This window comes from Thalassophryne amazonica, chromosome 20, assembly GCF_902500255.1.
Source record: "Thalassophryne amazonica chromosome 20, fThaAma1.1, whole genome shotgun sequence".
In the NCBI taxonomy this organism is placed as follows: Eukaryota; Metazoa; Chordata; class Actinopteri; order Batrachoidiformes; family Batrachoididae; genus Thalassophryne; species Thalassophryne amazonica.
The window spans coordinates 19,506,757-19,533,771 of NC_047122.1; the positions used below are offsets into that span (position 1 = coordinate 19,506,757).

Here is a 27,015-nt window from a genome sequence, read left to right on the forward strand (position 1 = left end):
CTGTTCTAATTTGGTGTTCTGTAAATAAATTTAATATTTAAAGTCCGTCAGTTAAATAATCTATCAAATACCTAAGATAACCAATCACAGGGTGTGAGGCCAGAGCATTTAGCTTCACAAAAGTAACAAAAAAATAATTGGTACCTCTGAATACTTGTTTTTATGTGTGTATAAAAAGTAAACAATGGAAAAAATGTGAAATTCAGCATATTCCCGACAAAAAATAAAAAAGCCCGTGCCCTGTGATAGACTGGTGTCCTGTCCAGGGTCTGCCCTGCGTCACGACCTATGACTGCTGAGATAGACTCCAGTGCCACCGTGACTCTTAATTGGAGTTAAGTTGGTGTCACCTAATGAGATGACATCTGTACCAGATTTGCATATTTGCTATCTGCGCATGCGTAAAAACGGGAAGTTTGTTCTGTACTGAGTTTACCTTTACTGTGTGTGGAAAAGACGGAGGCCTGGTTTCAACTTACAGACAGCACGGTGGATTAGTGGTTAGCACTGTTGCCTCACAGCAAGAAGATCACTGGCTTGATTCTCACCTGTGGCCTTTCTGTGTGGAGTTCGCATGTTCTCCCTGTGTTTGGGCTTCCTCCAGGTGTTCCGGTTTCCTCCCACATTTAAAGACATGCAGCTTAGGTGAACTGGAAACTTTATAATGGTCCAGGTCTCCCTTGCAAAAAAAGGTCTCGCTCTCAATGGGACTAACCACTAAAAGCAAGTCCCTTCGGCTGCTCCCTTGTTTTGTACTCGGGGTCGCCACAGCAAATCCAAGGTGGATCTGCATGTTGAATTGGCACAAATTTTACGCCGGATGCCCTTCCTGACGCAACTCCACATTACATGGAGAAATGTGGTAGGGGTGGGATTCAAACCGGGAACCTACCGCACTGAAACCAAGTGCATTAACCACTGGGCCACCACCCCTACCTCAACAGGACTAACCACTAACCTGGTTAAATAAAAGATTAAATTAAATGGAGAAAAATAACGTCTGTAAACCTGATTTTGGTGCACACACAGAAAGGGTAAAGTTGATACAGAACAAACTTTCCGTGTTTCGCGCATGTGCAGATTGGAATCTTCATCACAGAAGGGGGAGGATACAGCTTTCATGGAGTGGAACAAAACTGCTGATAAAAGCCAACACTTTTAAACTTTTGTGTATGATAAGTGGAGCTAGAGGAGGGAATATTTTGCACGGGTAGCGTCCGATGGCCTGTATGGGTCAGGTATACAATACTCTCGCTGGTATTCCTTACTCTTAGGAATGGCAGGAGAACAGGGAGAGTAGTTGGAATGTGGATGATTTGGAAGAGGAAAATAGTACTTGGGTGTCGGGGGGTAAATAAGGAATCCAAGAGGGCAATGAATGAGGGATCAGAGAGTGAAGAACAGTTTGCCTTTGTAAAGGCCCCCTGACATGAGCATGCCTTTGACTCATGCACTAGCACGACCTGTGTCGTGCTGGAGCATAAACTCGTCTTTAACTGGTGCAGACAGGACGCCAGAGGGGCGCCCGTGCGTGCTATTGCGCACAGAAAATTTTGACGTTCAAAAAATCTTTCACGCATAGATGCCGTGCTACGTGGTGTGATCTAATCACCAACATGACCGATGTGCAACTCGTCAAGTGGAGTAAAGAAGTGAACAGAGCGAGTGGTGACGTCAGCGGATCGCATCAGAGCGCAGCTTGTCTGAACGATTATAACAAGATGTTAAATCTATCACAAACATACTTTAACAGCTGCACACAAGAAGGAAAGAACACACAACTGTTTTACCAAGCCATGACAATGTAAACCTGACAAATAATTACCTTTTTAGATGGCTCAAAATGCTTTTTGCAGCTTGTTAGGCACATGCGTGCGTGAACGGGTGAAGCTGGAGCGGTCCTCTGTAATTCAGGGAGTGATTATAGTTGTTTTCAGCGGCCAATTTGCAGAGAAAATGATTAATCTGACATGACATAATTATTTTATATACACAGCGTCCAGCGCCGAGTGCGTGGCAGCCGATAGAAGAAAGAACGGCGTCCAGCTGGGATCACAGCGAGTAGGATCATCATGATGACGTGCGTGCTACTGCATGAATCAAAGACATGCTTGTGTCAGGGGGCCTTAAGCTTTGAAGGGGAAGGAATAGTTAAAAACTTTGACCCATTAAAGCTTGCAAAATAATTATTTAAAAAAAAAAAAATCTGGGTTGTAGGTTTTGCTAGAGTTTTGAATGATGGAAACTTGTTAACTAGATGCAATTCAGAGGAATAGAGTGGTAAATTGAGCAGCACTGTGGATCAGTGGTTAGCACTGTTGCCTCAAAACAAGAAGTTCATGGGATTGATTCCAGGGAGACGCGGGGCCCACAGACTGACATGTGCCTGGCAGCCTACTCCCAGGGGATGTCCAGAGTTTTGCCTTTTGCAGATGATGTGGCTCTGTTGGCTTCAGACATTGACCTCCGATGGGCACTGAGCAGGTTTGAGACCGACTGTGAGGTGACTGGGATGAAAATCAGCACCTCTAAGTCTGAGACCATGGTCCTCTGACAGAAAAGGGTGGATTGGCCCCACTGGGTCAGGGGAGTGATTGCCCCAAGTGGAGTTTAAATATCTCAGGGTCTTGTTCAGGAGTGTGTGTAAGTTGGAGTGTTAGATTGATAGATGGATTGGGGCAACGTCTGATGTTTTGCAAACGCTGTACCAGACCCTTGTGGTGAAGAAGAAGCTGAGCCAGAAGGTGAGATACTCAATTCACCAGTTGATTTATGCTTCTATCCTCACATATGGTCATGAACGTTGGGTAATAACCGAAAGAAAAACGCTGAGGACACAAGTGGTGGAAATAAAATTCCTCCATCGGGTATCTGGGCTTACACTCAGGGGCAGGGTGAGAAGCTCGACTATTTGGCAGGGACTCAGAGTAGAGCTGCTACTTCTTCACATCAAAAGGAGCCAGCTGAGATGGTTTGGGCATCTCGGTGAGGATGCCCCCTGGTTGTCTCCCTAGGGCTTTCCAGGCATTGGCATCTGTTGAAACTTTCATGTCAGTAGCACCTTCAGAAATATATTTACTGAGAAAAATGTGACATGTTCAATACTCATTTTACCTGCTGCTGTATCATAGAAATGATAAGGGGGACTTTTGGAAATATCTTCAATTACACCATTATTCTAATAAAATGGAAATTTGCCTTGATACAAGGACTGGACCGAGTTCCTGACAGGTACATCCTCTTATGAATACAGCCAAAGTGAAATATTCTGTCTAAATGGCGTAGCTTCTTGAGATACATTAATGATGTCATGTGTATAAAATATATGAATCACAAACATGTTTTCAGAATATAAGTTTAATCAAAATGTTATTTGACTGAGTCTCTGAAAATTTGGATTCCAATCCTGATCAACAGGAACACCCAAAAAATGGCTGTCATACGATGTCAACGCAGTCCTGAGGGCTGACAGGAATTCAGGGTGAGAGGTCAATGACTGATGTCATCCTAATTGCACGTAGAGCAACAATTGAATCTCAGCAGCCCGATGTCCGCTCAGCCAGCACAAAATTAGAAATCAGACTCAATAACCATAAAAAAAATAAACTTCCACAGAAACAAATAAATGTATTTTCAGTAAAGTCAAAACTACCTGAGTCCACAATTTTGGCAGGTGTGAACACCAGGTGGTGTCCCGTGTTGATGTGCACCCGGTTGGACGTGGTACGGATGCTACCACCGGCCAAGTGCTGCGAACGGTAAACGGGTTGAGATCCTCTGTCCCAGGCCACTGCCAGGTTGGGTCACGCCCCGGGACAGCCCAGGGTCAGGACGTGCTCAGCCGAGCGGGCCAGATAATACACCGGCAGTCCCGCTGGCTCGGAGGAGGAACTGCAAGAGAGAAAAGAGAAATGTATCAAATTCTTTACACATTCAGCTCGTACTGAAACATGTAATGTACACAACAGGAATTTTTATTATAGTGCAACAGAATTTTGAAAATAGCTGCACTGCTGGTATATTGACTGTTACTTAAGGAAGTCAACGTCCTAAAAAGCAATATGGCGGCAACACCACAAATCTTTCATGATGATGAATTTAGGTTGTTTTAGGGCAGGTTTTATACCTCAGTTTTAATTATTACGTCCACCAAGGACATAATAAAATCATTGTTTATTTATTTGTCTGTTAGCAGGATTACGTAAAAACAACTGCACGGATTTTGACGAAATTTTCACCAGATAGATATTAGGGGACGGAAGACTCCATTCAATTTTGAAGGTGATCCAGATCCGTATTCTGCAACAAGATTTTACTTTATATACGTTTTGAAGGATCACATAAAAAAAAAAAAAACTACTTCACGGACAGGCTTGGGGAGTAACGGAATACATGTAACGGCGTTACGTAATTAGGATACAAAAAAAGGTAACTGTATTCCGCTACAGTTACAGAAAAAAAAGACGTCAGATTACAGGTATATTTAGTAAAAATAGGGATTACTTCGCAGGATTACAATTTTAATGCATTTTATGATATTATCCAGGGTTCTAGCTAGCGCAAACTTGCGTTACGGCCCGTTACGCTATAATTTTGGACCGTTACGATTTTCAATACAGCGTCTGTAATCAACCGTTTCTGCAGCGCGACTCCAGTTTGAAGCGTGAATCGAAGCAATGCCAATGGCTCGTGGCTCTCTGATACGCTGCTCTGGTAAGTCCGTTTCTTAACCCCTCTGAAAGCCATTAAAATATCATGAGTCACTTTTGTGTGGATTAAAGTCACTAACTGGGACTCTGGTCTTGTTGCAGTCGAGAAACGAGAATCGGCCTCCGTTTTGTCACAGCTTCAAATGCTCGGAATTAATAACTTCAAAACGAATCGCCGCTTTAAATAAAATGACACCTCTTACAAACGTTGCAAAACAGACAATAACGTACAATCGACTAAAACGTTTTTTCCTCCCAAAATGAGACGTCCGGCATTCTTTATAAGCCTGACCTGCAGCACATCTGCAAGAGCTCAGCTCAGATTTATGGAAATACATTCATGCCAATAATAATGTCTGAAAGGAAATGCTTTTGACAAAAACTAACAGATTTTATTTCTGTTTATGTCCAGAGATCAAGGATCCACCATGTAGAGTTTATTATGTCCAGATTTAAGGATCCAGTAACCAATTTCATATTTATTTACTTTAAGACTCAATAAAATGTTGTTCAATTTAGTCATCTTATAAAGCGCCAAATTACAACAAAAGCCGTCTCAAGGTGCCTCACGCAGAACAGTTCAACATAAAAAATTAAAATAAATAAATACAAATTAAAAAAAAATCAAATACCTAATTAAAAACAGAAGTAAAAGAATAAAACATAAAATAAAAAATACTCATAAGAAAGAGAATAAAAATAGGTTTTAAGTCTTGACTTAAAAATGTCCACGGACTCCGATTGCCTCACTGAGGACCATGTACTGGCTAACCCAGAATGAGATTGCCCAGTCAACAAACCCCAGCCTTATGGACATGATGAAGGGACTTGGGCTGTCGTACCTGCCGCCCCCCCGGTCGCTTCGCTCCCTCGACATTACCACTACACTAAAATTTTATCCTAGCTAGAACCCTGTTATCTGTATATAATTTTTTTTTCTTTGAAACGAAAACGTCCCTTCATGGACAGCGACATGACGTCTCCTAACCGGGCAAAATATTGATGAAGTACCTGGATGTTAATGCATTTTCAATGGAGATCTGCGACTGAACACACTCAGAAAAATGCTCGCAAAATACATGTTAAAAAAATTACCTGGATATCGAGCCAGTAAAATTAAATTACATTAAATTATGTCAGGAAAGTATTAAACTTACTCTGACACACATGCATTCCCAAATATTAGTGTTGAAAGTTACACGGATCTGCGCTGTTCGTCCTGAAGCTGCTGCTCAACGCAGCTCCTAAAACCATTACAATACATTTATATACATATTATATTTTTACACAATTTTCCTTTATTGACCGAGTTTCATTCATGAAGTCAGTGGTGTGTGTACACATCTCTCTGTGTGGGTGTGACTGTGAGCGGCACAGCGCGGGTCATTATACTCTCATTATTTTAAGGTGCAAATTAAAAAAAATCCCCAGTCTTGTCGAACAATTTTAATCACTAACGACAAGTATTTTAACTAGACATTGGTCTAGCAGTGGAAAATATGAACTCGACATAAGTGAAGAGTTAATGGTCCGTGTCATCGGGCAACACGGCAGGAAACATACAGCTGTTTATCATCCAAATATCACAAAGTGACAAGAAGAACCAAAACCACTTACTTATGGAAGGAAATATTGTCTCCCTTGTTCCTCCGTTTGTGGCTTTGCCAACATGCGCAGCTTTCCGGCATATTCCACCTGTTTCTTGAACTTCTATGCACGCAAATCACTAACTTGCCCGGAATTAAAATGGTGACCACGCCTCCTTAATGACAGGATTTACTTAATGGTTTTCATTATAGGGCAGCACAGTGCTTAGTGGTTAGCACTGTTGCCTCACAGTGAGAAGGTTGTGGGTTCACTTCCCGTGGCCTTTCTGTGTGGAGTTTGCATGTTCTCCCCGTGTTTGCGTGGGTTTCCTCCGGTGCTCTGGTTTCCTCCCACATCCAAAGACATGCGGATTAGGTGGATTGGAATCTTTAAAATTGTCCGTAGGTGTGTGTGTGGGTGTGTCTGTGTTTGTTTGTCTATTTGTGGCTCTGCGACAGACTGGCGTCCTGTCCTGGGTGTACCCCGCCTCGCGCTCTATGACTGCTGGGATAGGCTCCAGCCCCCCGCGACCCTTAATTGGACTAAGAGGTAGAAGATGGATGGATGGATGGGTTTTCATTATGCTTTTGTTCTTATTTTGAAAGTTCAATAAGTGGACTGATATGTCAAACATGGTGCGAATTTACTGTAACAAGTAGTAGACTCTTTTTGGTTTTATATTTTGTTCTGCAAGCCACTTTTAATTACAAATTGATTCGCACACGCCTGAGTTTTCATTATCCTTCATTTGTTTGGCATTTTTTGTTGAAAATTTAGCAGGTGAACACTGGGTGTGTTTAAAACAATATTGTGGCGCTCTTAATTCATAATGTGAAGTAAAACAGAGTATGCCATGTAACAGAAACAATTTATTTTTGCTTAATAAACTGTACTATGTAGTCAAGACTATTTCTATTTAGTTTCTTTTCTCTGTATTAACATATTTGATATTGGAGTAATCCAGAAGTAATTGAAAGTAATCAAATTACATTACTTTAATATTATGGTACTTGGATTACGTTACTGATTACATTTTTCAACAGGTAACTAGTAACTGTATTGGAATACATTTTTAAAGTAACCCTCCCAACCCTGTTCACGAATTCTCACCCACTTTTTTACCACAGATAGACATTAGGGCATGGAAGACTCCACTGCACTTTGGAGGTGATCTGGATCCGGATTCGCGGATGTCAGAAATCTTGGATTGCTTGTTTTATCTGTGTTTTATCTGTGTCTCTGTCATGCATTGCTCTGCAGCTGCTGTTACACTTTTTCCCCAAGAAAAAATTTTCCCTGCAGGGGCAATAAAGAATATTTGATTTGATTGATTGATTTGATGGCCACCAGATTTACGGGTGGCCATGTGGTCACACATGTTTGTTTTAACACCACAGTTGCTGTGCTCCAGGTCAACCTTCCTGTTAGATTCACAAAGAGATATTTTACTGACGGCTGCCACAGTGCTGCTGACACAGTGCTGCTGAGCCAAATGAATGAAATCCTGCAGGAAACGTCCTCTGATTTTGGAGCTTCGCTAAAGCTACAAAGATTTACAGTCCAGATGTGCCCCCAGGGTGGTAGTTTGAATCCCTTGTTTAATCATTCTTCTCAGCATCAGCATGTTCTCTGTAAACTTACCTGTAACCAATAATTGACATGACAGTTTGTAGTTTAGAGGGTGTAGCAGGCTGAGGTGGACAGGACACTTAACAGCTTCTGACCTCCATCTCAGCTCCGCCATTGTCCTGCTTCAACTGGCTAAAGGTCTTGGGCACCACCCCCGAGCCACACGAGGTGTATTTGTGGTCGATCCGTCTGTGGCGTGCAAGCAGGTAGTCAGAGTCCACGTAGCACAGACCCACATGAAACTGCTTGCCTGGAAACGCCACAGCGGTCACACACCGTCCAGGGCTGGTTGTAGAGCTGAGTGGAGGTTCTTGCTTCATGACCCGGCAGCACCGTGCCCTCTTCCTTTGGACTGCAAGCACAAAAGCATCATGGGAACCAGTTAAACAGCTTCAACTGACAAATCTGTGAATTTATTTTATTTTATCAGAGAAGCTTAAGTAGAAGAGAACTCATTAGAACACATTCTCCCACCAAAGCCCCCATAATTCTGTGCAGTTACCCAGTTTTGCAGTAAATTATCAAGGCTTTTGTCTTATGGTCACCTTGAAAAGAAGCTGAGCTTTCTTGCCTCCTGGATGTCCACATCATAGGCAAAGAAATAGTCCTTTTGGGCAGAACCACAGATATATATGCCAGAATCATCAGGCCCCGCCCTGAAAATCAGAAGACTGAACAGATTGATGGAGGTTCGGCTTTGCAGGTTGTCGCTGTGAGGGACCTGACTGCTGTCCAGATGGTTGATGCCACGGTGATCCATCAGCACTCTGGTGTCCTCAGAGCTGCCGGAGTGCTTCTGATAGAACCACACCACTGTGCAGACCTGGAAACACAGATTAAGTAAATCTGATGATCAATGCAGTCATTTAGCTAATCAATAAAAGTTACTGATCAGTTTAGCCAAGAGAAAATGTGGCCTTCTGTTATTATTGTTGTTGGGTATTTTCTCCTCCAAACATTTTTAAAACCTTTAACAAGACAAACAGAGTCAAGAAACACCAGTGAGACAGAAAGTCAAATATTACGCGCGGAGTGCGGCCAGGCTGTACACCAAGGCTACACTAAAGTCTGGCCTGCTTTTCCGCTCTTTTTATTAAGAGACGCCCTCATCACATAAACAAGAAACTTGTCCTAAGGGTGGGGGTAATGACGCAAGACAAGTTTCTTCCCATAACATAAACGCATACGTCAATAAGTGCAGCTGTAAGGAAGAACACTTCAGGTCAGCACATCTCGTTCGTCTGTTGCAGGTATCAGCTGTTCTGCATCTGCCTGAAGTGTCCTGTCTTCCACACTCCTTCACACTAAACACCACATCACAAACGTCAAAACAAAATTGAATTCTCAGGATTGCATTAAGACAGGTGCAAAACAGCACATCTCCGTTCTCATGAGAAAGAAGACAAAGCTAAACAAGGTTGAATAACACGTACGTTCTCAGGGTGAAGTGCAAAACAGCACAACACCGTTCTCATGAGAAAGAAGACAAAGCTAAAAAAGGTTGAATAACACGTACGTTCTCAGGGTGAAGTGCAAAACAGCACAACACCGTTCTCATGAGAAAGAAGGCAAATGTACAAACGTTTAACAGTGATAACATATATACAAAATCTCTAACATTCCCCTCCTGTTTATCGCCTGTTAAAACGTACAGTAGGCATCACTCAGCTTAGCACTTCTTTTTGAGATTTTCACTAAGAGGTTCATCATGGTATGTTTTCTCTAGGCTTACACCCCAGAGGTGATGTCATCATTGTCACCATCATCGGTGTCTGGGTCATCATACTTCCATTGGTCTGGGTACAGGTCAGGAGAGCCATCGTCCTCCTTGTCGTCATCTGTCCCCAGAAGTGGATATGATGCTGGACCCCCTCCTGGTCCTGGACTTATTGCTGTGGTTATCATTCTATTTACAAGGCCTCGGAGACATGGAATACAACAACATCCACACAATGTTAGAATTGCAGCAAATACTGCTATAGACACTAATAGTGAAGAAATCAAAGACCTCCATTTTCCCATCCCTTCCAGCCACCAATCCCAGCCTTCGGTGTTTACTCCACTGTGCTCTTTCATCTTCCTGTTCAACGTCCTCAGCCCGTCAATGGCTTGAGTGAGACTGCCGTCTGCAGCTGTGTTGTTGGGAATGAATGTGCAGCATTGTTCTCCGAACATGGCACAAACACCTCCTTTCTCTGCCAACAACATATCCAGAGCAATGCGATTCTGGAAGGCCATAAGGGACGTGGCTTCTAACTGTGAATGGACAGCCTTAAATCCTTCCTCAGTCCAATTTCCTAATTTCTGTACATTGTAGTGGATGTAGTTTATTCTGTCCACGTTTTTATTAATTGAGCACCACCAACAGATGGAAGATTCGAATCCAGCTGCTATTTGATTAACCAGTTTATACTCGTCAGGCACTCCCCTGGGGACTCCTATTGCGTCAATATATGTTGGATTTCCCACTCCTTTCCAATCTCTTTTCACTCTATGTCTGGCTACGCCTTTCTGCCAATCTTCAGGAATAAGAGAGGCTGCATATGTCGTAACGTCTTCAGGGGTCATGGGTATGGCTTCAACTGGTAACAATAATGATATTAATGCACAATAACCTGACACATTTCGTGGCAGTCTGTCAAAGATTCTGTTATCCCCACACCACCACCATACGTCACTCCTCCCGACAGGTTTGAATGTGGGAGTACTATGGACCACATTCTTACACCAGGCGGTGTGGTTTAAGCTACCCAAAGTCTTACTTGTCCCTGTCAAGTGTACACATGTATGGTTAGCATGCCCAACTTTGCTTGAGAATAAAGGTTTAATCTTAGTCAATTTGGTCACTGGATAGATCTTGTCCCACTTAGAACATTTGTTGTTTGCCGCAATGTATGTCTGTGTCATAGCAGTCAGTAGACAGTCTTTGGGTAATGCTGCCGGTATTACCTGTAATATAGGTCTGGGTCCCATACATACAACACAGTCCTTCTTTGCTGCTAGTCCTGCTTGTTCTGCCATTAAAAGCCAATTGTTATTTTGTCCACTAATTCCAGTAGTTACTAGGAACCAGTCATCTGCCTTCATGTCTTTTGTGCCTTGTACAGACACCCCCTTTGCTTGTATGGACACCCCCTTTGCTTGTATGGACACCCCTTTGACGTACTTAATTCGGTCAATATTGGTTGCTGTACTCTATCTGTTTCACAGAGGAAGAAATGGAAATACGGATCTTTTCCTTGTTTGTATACCCAAAGGAGGAACAACCAACAGTCTCCCTCTATATCAGGTGGGAATATGGTTCCTTTTTCTGTGGTATTCACCACTATAGACAGCTTATCATCTGTTTGATACATTTTGAGACTTTGACTCTGGTACTTAGCCCACTCGGTTTGTGCCCATCTTGGTGTCCATCTACTCCATTCATCGGCTACCAACGTTTCCCATCTCCTATCTTGTTGATCGTTGGTCATATACCATGAGAAACTATTTCCGTAATTAGTCCCTCTGTCACCATCCGGCATTCCATGGGTAAGAGCACTATATGGTACAGAGATGATCACAGAAGTATTTCTAGGAATGCAGGCCTGTACACCAAATCGGTATGCATTATTCCCATCACAGCTATGTACTGTGGCATTAATTATCGGACTGGGGTCTTTGTTACTTCTTTTTGGTCTCTGCAATCTGCGGATGTGATCCTTATTATCATGTCCCGTGCTCATGGCTTTTAATAATACTCCCAATTCAAAAAAGAAAAGTAGCATAACAAGGACTGTCCGTGGGGTCCAGAAACCCCCGTTCTTTTATTTTTTTCTTTCGCCATTTCTGCACACTACAGCACACCTATGTTCAGAACAGTGGCTTCTTAATGTCTTCTGCTAGCTTTCGTGTCTAACCTGGATCTCAACACCAAGCTCACACACTATTACTAGTCTTGTCCTACTGTTCTTACTGTTTGTCTGTGTCTGCAGAAATGACTTTCTTACAGTGAGTTAAATGAATCCATGTACTTCTTTCCCCAATTTTCAAAGCTGTGGGTGTTGTGAGTAGTACTTGATAGGGCCCTTCCCATTTAGGTGAATGCCAGTGTTTTCTCTTGATGCTTCTTATCAACACCCAGTCTCCAGGTACCACTTTAGGGTCCTCCTGTGGAGAAATGGGATCATCAGTGTTTGGAACTCTCCCTCGTTGTCCTTCTAACATTTTTCTCATGTAATCCGCCAAATTGGCTTCCTCAGGTACATCCCAAATTTGTCCATAATATGGCAATCGATATTTTCTGCCAAACAATGTTTCATACGGTGTCAACCCCATGGTACTAGTTATGTTTATATACATTTTTACCAAATCTACACAATGTGTCCATGGTCTGCCTGTTTCCTCCATTGTCTTTCTAAGTCTGTTTTTTACTGTTCCATTCATCCTTTCCACTAATCCGGCACTTTGTGGATGATAAGAACAATGATTTTGAGATTAACCTGTAGTGCTTCTCCTACGTATTGCACTATTGCATTAACAAAATGCGCTCCATTATCTGAATAGACTGCTTCTGGTATTCCAAATCGTGGGATGATGTCTTGCATAATGCTTTAGCCACTGTAAGTGAATCTGCATGTTTTGTAGGGAACAATTCTACCCATTTTGAGAAGGCATCAATTATGACTAAACAAAATTCCTTCCCTTCATGTTTACTCAGCTGTATATAATCCATATGAATCACTTGAAAGGGATATTGTGGTGTTGGAAATTTACCTCTTTGGGGTCTCAAATTGCCTTGTGAGTTGTGTTTTGCACATATCATGCATGCTCTACAATGCTGTTTTGCATATGCTTCGAACCCATAAAGACAAAAAATAGATTGCAATTGCGATATCATACCCCCTGATGAGACATGCGTCACGCCATGGCTCATAATAGCTGCCCATTTAAACATATTTTTTGGCAATATGGGTTTCTTTTGTGGTCATACGCACAAGCCATTCGCATACGTAGCTCCTTTAGCTATCCACATTTGTTTCTCTCTGTCAGTTGCCTGCTGTTGCATGTCAGCAAGCAGTGTATGACCTAAATGCAACTCTGGGGTAGTTTCCTGTACAACAAAAATAGAAGGAGCTGCTGCTGCCTCTTTTGCTGCTCTGTCAGCAAAATCATTTCCTTTTGAAACACTGTCAGAGCCATTGGTGTGAGCCGCACATTTGCATATAGCAATTTGTTGAGGCAACTTCACAGCTTGCAGTAGGGCAGTTAGGAGAGTGGCATGAGTCACTGGCTTTCCAGACGTCACCATTCCACGCTCCTCCCACAGTTTTGCAAACACATGCACTGTGCTAAAAGCGTACTGGCTGTCTGTATAAATTGTTACAGCCGTACCTTCAAACAGATAGCAAGCTGCAGTTAAAGCAACTAATTCAGCTGCTTGTGCTGAAAATGACGATGGCAATGAAGCAGAATCTAATACTTCTGAATTTGTGACGACAGCATATCCAGATTGCGTTTGTCCATAAGCATTTTTGGTGGAAGAACCATCCACATACACGATTGTACTGTTTGGGATGGGTGTGTCCCGGAGGTCTGGGCGTGCTTTTGTACAAACTGTTGCTACATCAAGACAATTGTGCGGCTCACCATCCTCAGGTAAAGGTATCAATGTGGAGGGATTCAATGTTGTACATCGCTCTATCGTAAGGTGTGGCTGTGATAATAGCAAGGACATGCACGAAAGATGTCTTGCTGGGGACAAAAGGCTCATGTTTGTCTGCAACAAAAGTGCAGAGACTGCATGTGGAACTTTCAATGTCAACTGATGGAATAGAACAACATTACTGCTACTTTGAACAGCCATAGAGGCCGCAACAACAGCCTGTACGCATGGTGGTAAAGCACTTGCTACTGCATCCAATTTAGATGAGTAGTAGGCAACTGGCCTCAATTTTGAGCCATACACTTGAACCAAAACACTAGTCATGAACTTATTCTTACAATCAACTGTTTGAATGAATGGTTTACTATAATCTGGTAGTGCCAAAACTGTGGATGACACTCATGTTTGCTTTACTTTTACAAAGGCTTCCTCAGCATCTTTGTTCCATTCCAACACGGTTGACATTGAAATATCATCTTTGTACATCAAATCAGAAAGTGGACTAGTCAACTCTGCATAGCAAGGAATCCATGCCCTGCAGTAATTTGTCAATCCAAGAAATGACATCATCTGCTTTTTGGTTTGTGGTTTTGGAGCGTGCAAAATTGCTTCCTTCCTGTCAGACAGGATCGTGCGCCCTGTGGCTGATAACTCATGTCCTAAATATTTTACTTTATCCCTACACAACTGAACTTTGTTTTTACTCACTTTGTGGCCATTATCAAATAAGAAACATAATAATGCTACTGTGTCAGTTATGCAGTTTTCTCGTGTGTCAGAGGCAATCAAAATGTCATCAACATACACTAATAGTTGGCTATCTGCCGGTGGAACAAAATTGGCTAAACATGCTGACATGACTTGAGAATAAATAGTTGGACTCTCTGCGTAACCCTGCGGTAATCTGGTGAATGTATATCATTGTCCTTTAAAGGTAAAAGCAAACCAGAATTGACTATCTGGATGCACTGGCACAGAGAAAAATGCATTACTTATGTCAATTACTGAGAAACTATTAGAATTTGGTCTCAGCGAATTTAACAAGGTATGTGGATCTGGGACACATGGTGCTCTTTTAATCACAGCAGCATTTACTGCCTGCAGATCTTGAATCATTCTCCACCCCACTGAGGGCGGAGCCTTTTTCACAGGAAATATGGGTGTGTTACATGGTGAATCTGGACATGGCACTATTACTCCTGCTGTTAATAAATCCTCTATTACTGGCCTGATTCCGTCAATTGCATCAGGTTTCAATGGATACTGTCTTACACATGGTCTGTATTCTGTTTTTGGCCTTATAACTACAGGTTGTGCATTTTTAATCAGTCCTACGTCTGAAGGACCTGTTGTCCACAATCCTGATGGTACTGAAGAGAGAAGAGCATCCTCTTCAGGACTCAACTGAAACACTCAGGATTGTGAAGTGGACGCATCAATGTGTGTTCCAGCTGTCAGCACCAATGAGACATTAACTAGCACTTTATACAACTTGGTTGATGGACTGAACTCCGTTCGTGGGCCAACTCTACTCCAATCAGAGGCTGACAAAGCTGTTATGACTGTCAGTCCCAATTCTTGCCATTCTGTCAAATATGGCTTACAAAGTGACATATGTAATGGCATACCTGTGAATTTCAATTTTGATACATCTTCAGTGGCGCCTGTTACTGTTATGACGGCTATTGAGTTGCCATCATGAATCAAATCGGTCATTGTCAGTTTCACAGGTGAAACATTTTTCAATTTAGTTTCATAGTCACCATCCGGACCTGGAGGATCTTTATGCCACATTGTGACATGCAGGTCAGGTGGTGACATCTGTTGTTCAGGATTTTTTAGTAGGGCTGTCGCTTGCAAGACGACATCTTTACCCCATCCTGCAGCATCTTCTTCTGAGATGTCAAATGTATAGTAATAGTGGAATGTGGGGTCAGCGCTTTCTTCTCTTACCATGTTAACGCCTCCTGTGCGTTCAACAACTAATTTCCCTTGTTCCACAATTATGGACAAGCCCAATGCAGTCAATCCGTCTCGTCCTAGGAGGTTAACTGGACATTGTGGCATGCTTAACACTGACATAGTACACGTCAGGCCAAATGGATCTGTCAACGTTATGGGTTTGGTGATAGGGACGTCTGATGTTTGTCCATTTGCAGAGCGAACCCTAAAGAGTTCGTTGCTTAATTGATGGACAGGTATGTTGTCATTACATGTGGTTCTACATGCTCCTGTATCACAAAGGAATGTCACTGGTCGTCCATTTACCAACAAAGTCACTTCTGGTTTTGGTACCGGATTTCCCAGCAAGGCACACAGATCCATACATACAGATTCAGACTGCCTATCTGATATGGAATCATGGATTATGGATTCTAGTCATTGTGGATACTGTGGCTGCGGAGGATTATTCCGTTGTGGAATTCTCCCTGCTGCTCCCTCAGTAGGTGGATTTGGACAATTTCTATACATATGTCCCTCTCTTCCACAGTTCCAACAAATCAGGGGACCACGTGGTGGCCCTCCCTGCTGTTGTGGTTGCCATGGTCCTTGACGTTGTGGCTGTCCACCTTGTCTATTTTGCCATGGCTTTTTGGGGCGTTTGCACTGCTTCTGCTGTCTTAAGTTGCCCTGCTGGTAATATATTTCATCATCTCCATGTGCTACATACACTCCTTTGTCGCTGTTTCTTGTCTTTTTCTGTTTTAAGACTTCTTCTGCATGACAGCAGTGTGTATGTGTGTCTTCCAATGTGCCTGTAGGCAATCCAATCCAGTGTTTCTGTATCCAAGCTTTTATATCCTTATTGGAATGTTGGATCAGAGCGTTTTTCAATTGTTGTTCATACACAGGTGTTTCTGGCAATATGCCACTATGGACCCTAAACACATTCTCAAATCTGCACCTAAACTCTGTCCATGGCTCTCCTTCTTTCTGAGTTGTCCTGGTAATTTCAGTATAATTTATCTTTGGTCCTAACACTCCTTTTGCACGTGTAATCATAGCTTCCACTCTTGTTTTCAAGACTAGATCATCATGTGTCAGTGGTACGCCTTGTTGATCTGCAGGATTCCAGTCTCCGCGTACCTGACTCCATTTAGGGCCACATGCTTTCATCCACACCTGTTGGACTTCAGGTCCATTAAGGTGGTAAGATGTTCTAATGTTTTCTATATCCTGCATAAATCCCTCAATATCGACATGTGGCGATGGTATCATGTCGACTGCTGCTTTGATATCATCAGCATTCCATGTCCGATAAACGAGCATGGTTGGTAGCTGTCCTGCTGTTCCTGCACGAGGATTTGGTACTTCTATCATAGGATAGGCACCTCCCTGATCACTATGTTCCACCATGGGAGGGGCTGTAGGCACTTTCGCTTGACTGCGTGTTTGTGGTTTTTCTGGTTTTTCTCTTTTTACCTTAGGTTTTACCGCCAAATCATACTGTGGTGGCGGTACATCGTCATCCTCTGGTAGAGGAGATAAAGGTCTCTTTGTCACCGACGATCCAGCCGGCGGTGATTGTTGAGGCTGTTCTGGCTCTCTGTGCTGAATTATCACATCTTCTTCTGCCTTACCTACAGCTTTCTTTTTCCTTGCTTTCTCTAATCGTCGCTTCTCTGCTCCTTTCTGTCTGTTCTCTGCTTCTTCCTCCCAAAATGCCACTAAATCTGCCCCTACTTTCTGCATCTTTTTCTCATCACCTTTATGTTCCCGTTCTAACTCCTTCTTTAGCTTCTGTATGCTGATCAGGTTCAGTCGTCCGTCAAAGTCATGTTTATTTATCCAGGTCTCCAATTTCTTTGTTGCTTTTGGATTTTTTGCTTCCATAAATTTCCAGTCGTCAGTTGATAAATTTTCCTTATTTTTAGACGTCTTACCCCCCATTTTTATTATCCCTTGTTATAATTTGGACTTCAGACGGGGGCACACCTAGGGTGTTCTAAATCTGAAGTTTTCACACTTTCTTTGGACGTGACAATTAATTTGCCGTCGTGTGGTTGATTCCTTTCACCTCCCCGTAGGAAGCGGAATCACTTGCCTGCTGCTTCCACACGCACGGTTGTCACTAACGTTGTCCAAAGTATTACACTTTCACACAGTTATTTACACTTGCGCAAAACACTATTTACACATAGAAACACTCCTAATAATCATACGCGTATTCTTATGTCAGGGGAGCTCGCCCTCCCGTGAAATTTAACTAATGTCCTGCCTTAGGGGACTCCGCCGTCCCTGCCAAATTTAACTGCCTTTTTACAGTGCACATATTTCTACCCGGGATTTCCTGTACGTATTAAAACAGAGGAGTCCGTATCCTCCTTCCGGAATTTAACTACGCGCGTCCCTCGCAACCGTAGAGGAGTCCGTCCTCCTTACAGAGTTTAACTGTGTTTCATTAACAGACGATTCTGTATCATCGCTTACGGAGTTTAACTGTTTTATGTGATCACTTTTATCCCCTACCGGTACGCGTATATAAACAGAGGAGTCCGCCCTCCTTACAGAGTTTAACTGCTTTGCATTAACAGGCGATTCTGTATCATCGCTTGCGGAATTTAACTGTTTTATGTGATCTGATCACCACTCACTCAGTACTGTTTACAAAGAAATTTTACTCACTGACTCGACTTCCTGTCTGTCTTCTTCGGGAAAATCTCGTCAACCAGACGATGCCAACGGTGGTCGACAATTGCAGACACGATCAATCGATCGATCAGACCTTGGCCAAGGATTTACGTCTGGACTTGACGACCTCCGCCGGACACCTCCGGTGTTGTTGAGATCCCGGACGAGCCCCCAGTCAGTGTTGGGTATTTTCTCCTCCAAACATTTTTAAAACCTTTAACAAGACAAACAGAGTCAAGAAACACCAGTGAGACAGAAAGTCAAATATTACGCGCGGAGTGCGGCCAGGCTGTACACCAAGGCTACACTAAAGTCTGGCCTGCTTTTCCGCTCTTTTTATTAAGAGACGCCCTCATCACATAAACAAGAAACTTGTCCTAAGGGTGGGGGTAATGACGCAAGACAAGTTTCTTCCCATAACATAAACGCATACGTCAATAAGTGCAGCTGTAAGGAAGAACACTTCAGGTCAGCACATCTCGTTCGTCTGTTGCAGGTATCAGCTGTTCTGCATCTGCCTGAAGTGTCCTGTCTTCCACACTCCTTCACACTAAACACCACATCACAAACGTCAAAACAAAATTGAATTCTCAGGATTGCATTAAGACAGGTGCAAAACAGCACATCTCCGTTCTCATGAGAAAGAAGACAAAGCTAAACAAGGTTGAATAACACGTACGTTCTCAGGGTGAAGTGCAAAACAGCACAACACCGTTCTCATGAGAAAGAAGACAAAGCTAAAAAAGGTTGAATAACACGTGCGTTCTCAGGGTGAAGTGCAAAACAGCACAACACCGTTCTCATGAGAAAGAAGGCAAATGTACAAACGTTTAACAGTGATAACATATATACAAAATCTCTAACAATTGTTATTCTCCAAGGCATCTCTCATCAACCTGATTATCTTCACAAGGACCTACGATGGGATAGAAATGTATTTATGAGTTCAAAGAAATCACGAGTTGAAACGCACCAAACTAAACTTTGTCCTAATTTTCATAAAATTCAGCAAAAATGTCCATACTAGTGTAGACTGCAAAAATTCAAAGGATAAATCAACTTTCTCAAAGTGTTGACAGATTTACATTGGAAGGTGCATGCACACACGCGCACACACACACACGCACACACACAAGGATTTATGGCATCTGCTGGCTGCCAGAACAGTCAGAATTCTGACTTTTATTCCCACCAGACTGCAATAACATCATGAGGTCAGAGTGCCACAATACAAGATGAAAAGAAATGCGAACAACAAAACTCTTGTCTGAGTCAAGAACACTCTCGCAACAAAATTTCCTGTCATCTGTCCATCACTTTTTGACATCTTCAGTCTGTAAACACAACTAACTTAAAACATCATCTCTGTCACCCTCTGTTGTTAGTGGACATAACTACAAGGGCAGGGGACACCACTCTGATGCAGGTTACCTCCCCTACTCAAGGCTTGTATCCATTTACAGCTGGGTGGACTGAGAGTGCAGATGAAATGTCATGTACATGGATACAGACAGGAGCATGACCAGGAATGAAACCCGGTGTCACTGACCAAACGGTCCCCCCTAAAAATCGGTCCACCCTGCTGTCACTGCGCATGTGTCATTTCGGAGCATCAGCAACGATTCACCAATTATCACCTCGTTTCTGCTTAAACTGCACTCCAGTCCAGTGTTGCAACAGTTACTTTGAAAAACTAATCCAATTACTGATTACTCCTTGAAAAAGTAACTTAGTTACTTTACCGATTACTCAATTTTAAAAGTAACTAAGTTAGATTACTAGTTACGAGTTACTTTATTAGTTACTTTCAGGATCTGCCGACAAACCCCCCCGCCACCTCAATATGAAAATGATAACTAGTTTTGTCAGTTTACTCACTTTATATTCACCCTTTCTTGACTTCAGTGAACATAAATACTTGTTTTATAAAAAAAATAGACATCTTTCTTGACCTCATGTAACAGTAAAACTTGAAATTTATAATCTACATTGTTTATAAATGTACTGTAACTACTAAATTCTTTCAAACATTTTTCTAACATTTAAATTCTTTCTCAACATTTTATTTATTAAAATTCTTTTAATTATAATAGTAGTAGTAGTAGTAGTAGTAGTATGAAAAATTGTTTTAAAAAGTGGGCCTCTAATCTACGGGTGTTGTGCAAGGGCCATGGTACCCCACGTTCAACACCCCCCCCCCCCTTCTGTCTGGATTCGCCCCTGGATGGTCATCTAAGCAGGAAGAATTGACGTGTATTTATGGAAAAAGCACAACCAGATTAACAGGTAGGAAATGTTTTTACATTCATCAGCATTTTTTTAACATCATGTCATCCTCAGAAAGAGACTTTAGGTACATTTGGGTGGAAAAAAACAAGCATTTGTTAATGTGTGCGGATCAGCTGTTTTTAGCGAGGACACACACGGAGCAGCACAGAGTTTAAAGGAAAAAAGAATAAAAATGTATTTATTATTATTATTTAAATTAAAAATGTATTTATAAAAATTTATGTATTCATAAAGCTCAGTGCAGTGCTGCCATCACCGCACTTTGAGAGAGGTCAGCTGTTCTTTCAACTTGGACCTGCACTGCAGAAAACAGATGAAAAGCTTGCAGCATTAAACGCTTTGTAGCCAAAGTGGGCCGTCGAACTGCGACCGCCTACCCATGAGCTGCTGCAATCGACCCTCAATACAAAAATAACAGTAACGCACAGTGACTTGGAGAAGTAACTTTAATCAGATTACTGATTTGGAAAAATTAACGCATTAGATTACTTGTTACTGAAATAATTATAATAATTTGTAATCAATGAAAACATTGGTTCATGATGAGGACTTGTCATGGAAAAATGGAATGGGTGGATGTAAAATGGAAGGGGGGGTTATGATCCATTCATTCCAACAAGATGGAAGCAGCTGTGGAGTCACTGTTGTCAAGGTAAGCCGAAAACAATGTTTTCATTATGTGAGATAGAAATTTTTCTTGTGAAAGATAATGTGAACCATATAGTGTGAATAGAAATAAAAGTTTGTTAAATAGTGATCATGAGTGTATGTAATTTATTATATGCTCCCCCCATTAATGTTGTAAGTATCTGCATTTGATGTTGTTTAGATGGCAGAAGCCCTGATAAAGGTGTTCCCAGTCATCCCTGACATGGACTTCTACACATCAAGAAAAAAAAATGGAGGAGAGGAGAGATCTGGCTCTTGAAATCCTAGAGGCCTCCAGTAAACGTAAATTAAGCATGCAAATCAAAAAATAGTTGGTAGTAGTAGGCATACTTAAATAAAAGTTTTTTTTTGTTGTTTTTGTTTTTTTATTAACAAAATCATTGCGCAATGTGTGTTACCTTCAAGGCACTAGGACCAGGAACTGCCATTGTACAATGATTGAGTAATTGAAAAACAGGTATAGACATGTTGACTTATTACATGTTGACTTGTTCAGCTTCTCAAGAGCTTTAAACACAATATATCTGGTTTGATTATTACACATTTTTATTTTGAAAACAAGAAGTCAGTACACAGCGTAGCCGTCTTCTCACACTCTCACGAGCGCCACTGGCTTAGCTTATGACAAGCTAAAAGTGAACACTCTCGTTATGGCCGAACAACTGTCCAGTTTCTGGGTATTCTGTGTTAGTACGTGCCCGCGGCCAACGTGCTTCATGAATTCCTGCGCAAAACGTAGTTCCCAGATAATGAGTATATGTCATCTAAATTAATTCCAGAATTTACCACTAATAAAATTATAAAGATAACTGAACTTTTAAGAGTGGGCGTAATAAATATTTAAGAAACTTAAAGTTTATGAGCAACTTCACCTGTTATTGCTCAAGCACATTGTAAACATTGACACGATGGAGTTTGATGAGGAAGAGCATACTTTCATGAGCGCCACTAGCTTAGTTTATGGCAACAGCGGTACTCTGAGCAGAGCGTCCACGTTTAGCTTGCCATAAACTAAGCTAGTGGCACTCGTGAGAGTGTGGCGAAAGTAGTCCGGCGAGCTCAATCTGTGGGCGCGAGCTATCCCACAAGTCCAAAATAGCAGAGATGTCGGTGCAGTGACAGCAGATATCTGAGCAGGGTGCCGTCGTCTACCGCTGGGTGTTCACTGTAAAGTCTGCAATACGGATGCACTTGAAATGTTGGCTATCCAACAACTAAGTAGTCTACTATGTTGTCTACAACTAGGGGAGGTGATGGTCTAGTGCAGGGGTGGGCAATGAGGGACGAGACACTGCTGGTTTTCCTTGCAACCAATCACCTCAGGAGGTGGGTTGTTGATGAGCTTCTCCCCTGAACATAAACACCTGGTCATCAATGAAATCACCTGCTGAGGTGATTGGCAGGAAGGAAAACCTGCAGTGTCTTGGCCCTTCATGGCACATGATTGCCCACCCCTGGTCTAGTGGTTAAGGCATTGGGCTTGAGACCAGAAGATCTTTGGTTCAAATCCCAGCCTCACTGGGATCACTAAGGGCCCTTGGGCAAGGTCGTTAATCCCCTAGTTGCTCCCTCACTTTGAGCGTCTGATGCAGATGGAAAAGTGCTATATAAATGCAGTCCATTTACTATTTAGTCTCTCTCTCTCTCTCTCTCGCTCTCTGTGTGTGTGTGTCTCAGTTAAATGGTCTATCTCACAATATTAAACTGTTCATTTTCATTATTCCATTTTGTGTTTTCTGCAGTTTGAAACAGCGAGTTAATGATTTGAAGTGAACTGGTTCATTTACGGTTTCAAGTGTGAAGCACTGGATAGTAATTTCAGCCCAGTCTCACGTTTATTTTTTGTGCCCCTGAAAAATAAAAACGTGTCACGAAAAGCACCTAGTTTTCATGACACGTTTTTTATTTAGCTATTTATAATCTCCTAACTCGCACTCTATGACTGCTGGGATAGGCTCCGCCCCCCCCGCGACCCTTAAATGGACTAAGCAGTTGAAGATGTGTGTGTGTGTGTGTGTGTGTGTGTGTGTGTGTGTGTGTGTGTGTGTGTGTGTGTGTGTGTGTGTGTGTGTAATCTCCTAATTCTAACCATAACCTCCCCCAGACCCTCCCCCTCCGTCACCCCACATTACGTGCCCCGTCACGAAATTAATTCATTCCCCAGTCATGAAAAGTGCCCCATTTTCGTACCCCGGCACAAACCCATAGATTAATGTACTTTTCGTAACCCAGTCTCACGAACTGCCGTCAGACTGAGTTGAGTAATTGAGCGGTTTGAGTCCAACAGCCCTGTTTCTGCCTGTTTCACTGTGTATAGAATTATTCAGGAGGGGGGATTAAACTTCACATTCCACCTGCTGTTTACGCCTGTGTTTGAACCATGTTTCAGGTTGAACTCAGCACACAGTCATTTGGTCACTCAGAATTAACCAGACAAAACTGTGTTTATTTCTAACTGTAGAACCACTTTGTGAAATGATTTCACACTGAAAACTATTATTTTATTTTATTTAGTTTTATTTATAACTATTATTATCACCTGTTTGTGATGACAAATCAATGTTTGGATTAACAGCTGGTGATGGTGATGGTTCATCTAAAACATTGACAAACTTCAGCCTTTTTTCTTTCTTTTTCTGTGGTAGGAGCAGGTGGCAGATAAATAATAATAAATAACTTTTGTATTTTACCTCCGATGAACTCAGAACTGAGGCTGGAGTCAGTGCGCGGACATGTCCAGGAAATGGGTGACAAGCGTTCCAGTGCACCACAGTCAATGTCAGAAGTTTCTTACCTGGCCTAAGGAGAAGAAGAACAAGACCATTGCTCAGAAGTCCAAAGTCCTCTTTCCAGATGAAAGCCAATTTTGCATTTAATTTGGAAATTATGATCCCAGAGTGTGGAGGAAGAGTGGAAAGGCCTCGAATCCAAGTTGCTTGAAGTCAAGTGTCGACGTGTGTGTGAAGAATAAGCGACTGGTCCACACTTAAAACCACTTCTGGCTTTTATTGAACACCCCGCAGCAAACACACAGCACCTGTACGAGAAAACCCACAAGCTAGAACCTGACACCGAGCAGGAAGCCACTGCGCATTCAGTCTGGTTACAGTGTCTGATAAGGTTCATACTGAACTCCAGAATGGGCTCCATCCTCCCCTTTTAGCTGGTGCTTCTATGGGGAAACAAACGTGTTTACACATTAACATACAAATATGAATAATTCCTAACATGGCTGCTTTAACTAGCCAATAGGCTGATCACTCCCCGTATGAATAAGATGAAAATGAAAATCAAACAGGTCAAGTACATTGATAGTAACTGTGAATATTTCAGTTTGAGAGCGATGGAGTGTAAAACTCTTTTCCAAAGTTTCTTTTTTTTAAGAACAACCTTTACAACATAACGCAACAAAGTCTCCCCCTCTCTTTGTTTTCCTACATGAACACAACATTTACACATAACAGACCCTTAGAGTCCAAAGTACTTCTCTGTCCCACTCTTGAAGGTGGTCTCTAGTCTGTGGACTGTCAATGCCAGTGTTCATTGTCTATACTTTGGGTTGGGCTTGCAAATTCGACCTGCTCGTGTCACATACGAGGTCTATTAATCTAATCAAAGCAATTTTATTTATATAGCGCCAAATCACAACAAACAGTTGCCCCAAGGCGCTTTATATTGTAAGGCAAAGCCATACATCCTTTTAACAGGAAGAAACCTCCAGCAGAACCAGGCTCAGGGAGGGGCAGTCTTCTGCTGGGACTGGTTGGGGCTGAGGGAGAGAACCAGGAAAAAGACATGCTGTGGAAGAGAGCAGAGATCAATCACTAATGATTAAATGCAGAGTGGTGCATGCAGAGCAAAAAGAGAAAGAAACACTCAGTGCATCATGGGAACCCCCCAGCAGTCTAAGTCTATAGCAGCATAACTAAGGGATGGTTCAGGGTCACCTGATCCAGCCCTAACTATAAGCTTTAGCAAAAAGGAAAGTTTTAAGCCTAATCTTAAAAGTAGAGAGGGTGTCTGTCTCCCTGATCCGAATTGGGAGCTGGTTCCAGAGGAGAGGAGCCTGAAAGCTGAAGGCTCTGCCTCCCATTCTACTCTTAAAAACCCTAGGAACTACAAGTAAGCCTGCAGTCTGAGAGCAAAGCGCTCTATTGGGGTGATATCGTACAATGAGGTCCCTAAGATAAGATGGGACCTGATTATTCAAAACCTTATAAGTAAGAAGAATTTTAAATTCTATTCTAGAATTAACAGGAAGCCAATGAAGAGAGGCCAATATGGGTGAAATATGCTCTCTCCTTCTAGTTCCCGTCAGTACTCTAGCTGCAGCATTTTGAATTAACTGAAGGCTTTTCAGGGAACTTTTAGGACAACCTGATAATAATGAATTACAATAATCCAGCCTAGAAAGTATCCGACTTTTAGAAAAGTATCCGACCTTATTATTTTTTTCAAAAACCATATGGATTTGAATCACGTGTGATTGCGTCAGACAAGCTTGAACCCTTGTGCGCATGCGTGAGTTTTCCACGCCTGTCGGTTGCGTCATTCGCCTGTGAGCAGGCTTTGAGTGAGGAGTGGTCCAGCCCCCTCGTCGTTGTTTCATTGCCAGGAAATGGTGGAATGATTTGGGCTTTTTTTCCGTCAGAATTTTTTCAGAAACTGTTACAGACTGGCAGCTGGAAACCATTAGAAAAATTTATCTGGCTTTCGGTGAAAATGTTATGGGCTTGGTAGAGAATAAGGAGTGTTACTGTAGCTTTAAGGATAGCCCCCAGCGGCTGTGGGGCATGCCGCGCTCCGAAGCCGCCATCGACAGGCTGAACGACCATTTCATTTCTAAACGGATGGCTGTCTGGATCCGTGACCATTGTGTGCCATTTCTCTGGTTATCACAAGAGCTGGACATCAACCATTTTCCGTCAGATTTCACTTTTAACAAGAGATTTTGTCATGGAAAGCCGAGCGGAGGCTTTGCGCGTCATGATGGATTCGCTACTGGAGCGAGACAAAACCACCTCCGTTTTGGTCTCACAGGACGGCTTTGAGATGGCGTTCAGACAGCTGTTGGTGGTTTTTCCATCGAGTGATTATCCGAGAAATTGTGGATGTGCCTGGACATGCCAGAACATGTCCCGTGAGGCTTCATCACGGCGTTGCTTTGCGCCATGCGGCACCGCCACGACGCGCGGAATTCCTCCGCACGTCTGTCTCAATGTGCCGAAAAAGTGCTGATGTCCACATCTTTTCACAATTCCTGTGCTAGTCAGACGATGTCCCGGATAAAACACAGCGTCCAGTTTGGAAATGAACAGCACATTCCACTGTTACAGGAAAGAGGAGCGGTAACAGTAGCAGCATTCTTTGCATGCGTGCGGGAGCTGTGTGGATCAACTTCTCTAAGATTGTGGCGAGAGGTTGGTGATCAGTTTCGACGACCAGTGCTTTCCCATAGATATAGTCCCTGAACTTGGTGCATGCAAACACTACAGCCAGCAGCTCCTTCTCAATCTGAGCATAACGGGTTTCTGTGTCTGTGAGCGTTCGAGACATATAAGCTACCGGTTTGTCATCCTGTAGGCATGCACCTCCGAGGCCTAAGCGTGATGCATCACAGGTCAGTGTGACTGCTTTTCTCACATTGTAGTAGGATAGAACAGGAGGGCTGGATAAGCATGATTTGAGGTGGTCAAACACTTGCTGGTGCTGTGGAAGCCAACTCCATGCGGTATCTCTGTGTGTGAGCTGTCTCAGAGGTGCTGCTAGGTCACTGAGTTTTGGGATAAATTTCCGGAGATAGTTCACCATACTGAGGAACCGCTGCATGGCGGGGACGTCCTCAGGGACCGGCAT

At 42.6% G+C, this 27,015-nt stretch overlaps 1 pseudogene; it reads right to left on the minus strand.

Moving 5' to 3' along the window:
* Positions 1-2,394: 2,394 nt before the first annotated feature.
* Positions 2,395-27,015, minus strand: LOC117501455 (annotated as a pseudogene).